This window comes from Phocoena phocoena, chromosome 15, assembly GCF_963924675.1.
Source record: "Phocoena phocoena chromosome 15, mPhoPho1.1, whole genome shotgun sequence".
Taxonomy (NCBI): domain Eukaryota; kingdom Metazoa; phylum Chordata; class Mammalia; order Artiodactyla; family Phocoenidae; genus Phocoena; species Phocoena phocoena.
Genome location: NC_089233.1, coordinates 42,272,895 through 42,278,956, shown reverse-complemented (window position 1 = coordinate 42,278,956; position 6,062 = coordinate 42,272,895).

Sequence of the window (6,062 nt, the reverse complement as noted above, 5' to 3'; positions counted from 1 at the left end):
TCTAAGGAGTGACGCCAGCCTCCGTCGTGTGTTGCTGGGCTGGGATGACTGTCCACGTGGCTTGGGCTTCCACACAGTGTGGAGGCCTCAGAATGTCTGTCTGTTCGACATGTGGCTCAAGGCTCTGTGCCCCCGTGGACGAGTGGGAAGCTGTGTGGCCTGTGATGACCTCATCTCAGGAGTCCCGTGGCGTCAATCCCCCCACCTACTGTAGGTCACAGGTGAGATCATTGGATCACAAGCCCACCTGGGTTCAGGGAGAGAAGACATAGACCCCGCCACTCTGTGGGAGGAGGGTTAAAAATCCGTGACCACATTTTAAAATATCTGTACCTGCCCTTATGAAGTTTACAGCACTCTAAACAGACATTAGTAAATATTTTTATTTTCCTCGTCCCCCTCCCCTTAGCCTCTAAGAGGCAGGGGTTCTCCCCTCGTTGACTCAAGAACCCCCTGTCTCTTACTAGCAGTACAGGGCAGCCCCGGCCCCGGCTCCTAGCTGGTCCTCAGCCTGGTTCCTTGCCCTGTGGTTCCCCTGGCATTTTCGCCTTGCTGTGCTGTAAGTTCCCCACCACACTCTTAGCTGCATTCTTCTGACTGTCCTACAGGAAAGCTGCAAGTTCTTTAACACTCTGTCCATTGAGAGGTGGTGCCTCTATCCTTCTCCCTTGAATCTGGGCAGACTTGTGGCTCCTTTGGTCCATAGATTACGGCTGAGGTGAGGTTATGTGACTTCTGAGTCCAGGTTATAAAAGACCACGCGAGCTTGCGCCTAGTTTCACCAGAATGTTCCCTGTTATAACCACGCGCTGCTTTGTTAGAAGTCAAGTGCACCTGAGGTAGCGTGTTGTGAGGAAGTCCAAGCCACACGGAGAAGCCACACGTGGTACTCCGGGCAGCAGACACGAGAGTGGAGACGCCTTGAGATGATTCCAGGCCCCAGAAATCTGAATCTTCCCAACGGAGACCTCAGACGTCATAGAACAGAGACACGTCATCCTCCCAGTGCCCTTCTGAGCTCCTGACCCACAGAATCCTTGAGCATAATACAATGGTTAGTGGTTCGGGCCACTAAGTTTTGGGGTGGTTTGCAGGGTAGCAGCAGTTGACTTGAACAATTGTCACCCCCGCTCGGGCATGTGAGGACCGTGGCTCCTTCTGTGCCACACGGGAAGTTCGGGAGAGTGAACTCTGGGCCATCTTTTGGCCACCCGGGCGTTCCATGGCTGCACCTTTCAAGCAGCCACCAAGCCACCCTACAGGGTGGTCTGCATCCAGCATACATGGCACTATGGGGAAAGGTTAGCTTTAACCCTTCCAAATATCCAAATATCCAAATACGCTTGCCAGATTTGGGTTCAGAAGTAGAAAGCCAGAACACGTGCACATCTGATGACCTGTCTCTACCCATCATTCCCGGGCTGACATATGTACCATCTCTTTATCTTCTTTCCCTGTGGCATGGACTTCCCTTGTATCCAGTCTCGGGATTCCCTCTGCCCCCGATTTACAGTAAAACTTCACGATGTTGCCCGCAGAGTTAGGATCCTGGTGTGCTAACGCAGCTGAAGAAACTTAGAATCTACCTTTGTCTCTCCCCAAAGCCTGCTTCTCAGCATCAGAGTCGGGAACTCCAGAACATCTTCCCTCACACATCAAAACACTGACTCTTGTCTCACATCCTTGCTGTAACAATTTGAAGCCTCCCTCAGGCTAATGGACCCTTGCAGGCCTGGGCGGAAGTCACGAAGACCAAAGCCGCTGATATATTCACAAATTTCAACATACACAGATACTCAGACTGCAACATCTCCAGTAATAATAATAACAACAATACCTTAGGATGTGAATTGTACAACTTGAAATGAGATTTCCCCTACAATGTCTCATTTCTGTTTCACAGCCCTCCTGTGAGCGAGTAAGGGTGATCCTTGTTACTGACCAAGAAACCAAGGCTCAGAGAGGTTCAAAGGCTTGCCTGTAGCCACACAGCAGACAAGTGAGCAAGGAAGAGTCAAGCCTTCTGCCTTTTATAATATATGATAAAAGAGTCACTGAAATGTGCAGTGTTTCGTGGTCTTTTTTATCTGGGGTTTCTGAGCATACCAGAGATTAAAGGGGATGAATAGGAAGATGGCAGCAGGGTGGCATGATCCTTTAAACCCTCCAGGCCCCCTCATCAAAAAACATAGAGCAGGGCTTCCCTGGTGGTGCAGTGGTTGAGATTCCGCCTGCCGATGCACGGGACACGGATTCGTGCCCCGGTCTGGGAAGATCCCACATGCCGCGGAGCGGCCGGGCCCGTGAGCCATGGCCACTGAGCCTGCGTGTCCGGAGCCTGTGCTCCACAACGGGAGAGGCCCGTGTACTGCAAAAAAAAAAAAAAAAAAAAAAAAGAAGGTTCAGGAGTTCCCTGGCAGTCCAGTGGTTAAGACTCCGAGCTTTCACGGCTGAGGGCCCAGGTTCGCTCCCTGGCTGGGGAACTAAGACCCCGCAAGCCGTGCAGCATGGCCAAGAAAAAAAAAAGTGCAGGCTCCAGGATCACACAGCCCGGCTTCAAATTCTACCTCCTCTGCTCCCAAGCTTGTGTGACCTTGGCGAGTTGGTTAATTGCTCTCTGCCTCAGTTTCCTCATCCGTAAGATGAAGGCAGCCATGACATCTTCATGGGGTTTTGGCAAGGAGTCAAGGAGACAATGCAAGAGAAAGTTGGCAGAGGATTTGACATAGAATAAACGTCATGTAATAGTAGTACCACAGGTGTTTATCAACTTGGAAAAATGCTCCCTATAGCTCAGTGATTGAAAAGATATATAGTGTACTAACTAGTTCCTACAGACTGAGAGCTTATTAGAGAGGAGAGAAAAGAGAAATGAAATACCCTGGAATCTTGCACTCCTAAGAACCTATATGGAGAAAACTTGAGGCCACAGACAACATTCTGATACAAACAAAACTTCTCTTGTCTGAGTGATCTAAACTGGGGCTTCCTCCGTTTTTCCGGAAAAAAAATATTCACTTTCTTATGCTTTGCCTGCATTGGGGTTTCCTTGCGGTCAGGAGTAGCTTACAGATTCTTAAAGGAAACTGATGGTGACTCAGGTGAGATTTTCTGGAAGAGGTTGTATCTTCAGCCCTGTATAAACAAACATCGAGAAGCCTGTGACTGCTGGCCCACTGACCTTTGAACGGGTTAGAATTTGGGCCATTCCAGCAGTTTCATCCTCTGGAGGTGTCACCAACCATACAGAGACAACCATTTGGAGAAAGAAAAAAGAGCTTTGATCAAAAGAAGAGTAGAGGAAACTCAAGTTCTTCAAAGCTGCTGGCCTGGCTCAGAGGGTAAACACCCAGATCTGAATCAATGGAGATAAACAGGATCACTAAACAAATGACAGAAAGGGTCAGGCATGGGCTTCCCTGGTGGCGCAGTGGTTGAGAGTCCGCCTGCCGATGCAGGGGACACGGGTTGGTGCCCCGATCCGGGAGGATCCCACATGCCGCAGAGCGGCTGGGCCTGTGAGCCATGGCCGCTGATCCTGTGCGCCCGGAGCCTGTGCTCCGCAATGGGAGAGGCCACGACAGTGAGAGGCCCGCGTACTGCAAAAAAAAAAAAAAAGAAAGGGTCAGGCGTGAGCATGTGAGTTTGAAATGAGCCCCACTGTTTGTGGAGACCAGTGACATTATCTTGTATAAAAAGTAGAGCCAGGGCTTACCTGGTGGCGCAGTGGTTGAGAGTCCGCCTGCCGATGCAGGGGACACGGGTTCGTGCCCCGGTCCGGGAAGATCCCACATGCCGCGGAGCAGCTAGGCCCGTGAGCCATGGCCGCTGAGTCTGCACGTCCGGAGCCTGTGCTCCGCAACGGGAGAGGCCACAGCTGTGAGAGGCCCAAGTACCGCAAAAAAAAAAAAAAAAAAAATGTAGAGCCAGACCCTAATCCCATCCTTTCTGGAGCTAGTCTTGCATCACCCCAGATCCACACTTCGAAACCTGCCCCCCCTGCAGTCTCACCGTCTTGGAATCTGGCACCGCCATTCACCCAATGGCTCTGGCAAAAAGCCTAGGAGTCATTCTTGATTCCTCTCTTCTCCGCAGTCCATATATACAATCCATCAACAAACCCAAGCGCCTCTACCTTCGGAACATATCCTGAATCTGACCATTCCTCATTACCTCCATGGCTGCCACCCTGGACTGGACCAACATCATCCCACACCTGAACCACAGCAACACTCCTAACTGGTCTTCCTAATACAGTGATTGGAGTTAGCTTTTTAAGCTATAAATCACATCACGTCACCGAACTCAAAACCCACCAGCGGCTTCTTATGCCACTTAGAATCACAGCCAAACCCACAGTAGGGCTCCAAGGCCTTTGGGGTCCAGTCCACACCTCCCTCTCCAACCCTGGCTCTCACCACTCTCAGTCTCACCATCCACCTTGCCAGCCTTGCCCCCTCACCTCCATGTGCTCCAGCCACACTGGCCTTCCTTCTTGCCATCCTGGACAAACCAACCTGTTCCTGCTGTTCCACTTGCTGAGAATCTGTCTCACTTCTTCACATCATTCAAATGTCACCTGTTCAGAGAGCCCTCCTCCAACACTCATCTAAAATAAATAACTTCTTGTATTAGTTAGGTTACATTCAGCTGCAAGTAACAGCTTAAACAATACAGACATTAAATAACTCAATTAACAAGAAGACCAGAGGTAGGCAGTCCTAAGTCTGATTTGGTAGCTTCGCAACGCCCTCAAGAACCAGGCTCTTTTCAACTCTCTGTTCTTCCATCCCAATAGTTTGGCTTTTTATCCTCCTAAGTGGTGATTCATGATCCAAGATGGTTGCCATAGCTCCAGCCTTCACATCCTTTTACAACCAGGTTCAAGGCAGGAAGCAGGAATCATCAAGGCAGAAACTACTTCTCAGACCCTTTTCTTTAATCAGCGAAGGATAGGGGTGGGGGAAGCTTCCATAGAAGCTAGCACACGAGGCTTCCCTCTCACATCTCTTTGGCTAAATCTTAGTCAGCTACCCCTAAACCAATCACTACAAAGGAGGATGGAATTTTCATGCTTGTCTTAAACAAATCACATTTCTTTGGGGGAAGGAGGATTCACCTCCACTGAGCCATTTTGCCACCTTAACAAAATTCATTTGTATAAATTGAGAAAGAATGGATGTAGATTAGGCAACCATGGTGTCTGAACCCACCCCAGGCCCCATTACTCTTTATCCCCATCCTCTGCCTTGTTTTTCTCACGGCTCTGATCATGACCTGAAACACCATCTGTATTTATCTGTTGCCCATGGTTTGTCCGCTCACTAAAATGGGACTTTGCCTAACTTTTCACTGCTGTATACCCAGAACCCCCGACAGTACCTGGGGATCAATACATCCTCACCAAATGAAAGAATGAGTGAATACGTGGGTAAAACTTAGGATCTTTATGTAACCTGTCTGAGCCTCATGTTCCTTATTTTTATTTTTTATATATTTTTAATTTTTCTTTTGCGGTACGCTGGCCTCTCACTGTTGTGGAGCACAGGTTCTGGACGCGCAGGCTCAGCGGCCATGGCTCACAGGCCCAGCCGCTCCGCGGCACGTGGGGTCTTCCCGGACCGGGTCACGAACCCGTGTTCCCTGCATCGGCAGGCGGACTCTCAACCACTGCGCCACCAGGGAAGTCCCAGGTTCCTCATTTTTAAAATGAGGACGATTTACCTACTTCTTCCGTGAGGATGAAATGAGCTAATGCAGGTAAAACTCCTAATACCATGCCCGGCACGAAGAAAGTGTTCAATACACTGCATTGGGATGCAGCGCCATCAGACAAGCACAGGAAAAGCATAAACAATAAATATTCATTTCATACACTTTTTCTGATTAGGAAATAATGCATTAAGGAATCAAGCATTGGAGAAATGCATGACTTAGAAAGTGAAAGATAATCACTCTTGGGTATATATATTTTTCTAGATATTTTTTTCCAAGAATACACTAGCATAATTTTTACGTAAGTGAGGTAATACTAGGCATGCTGCTTTGCAATCTGGTTTTTG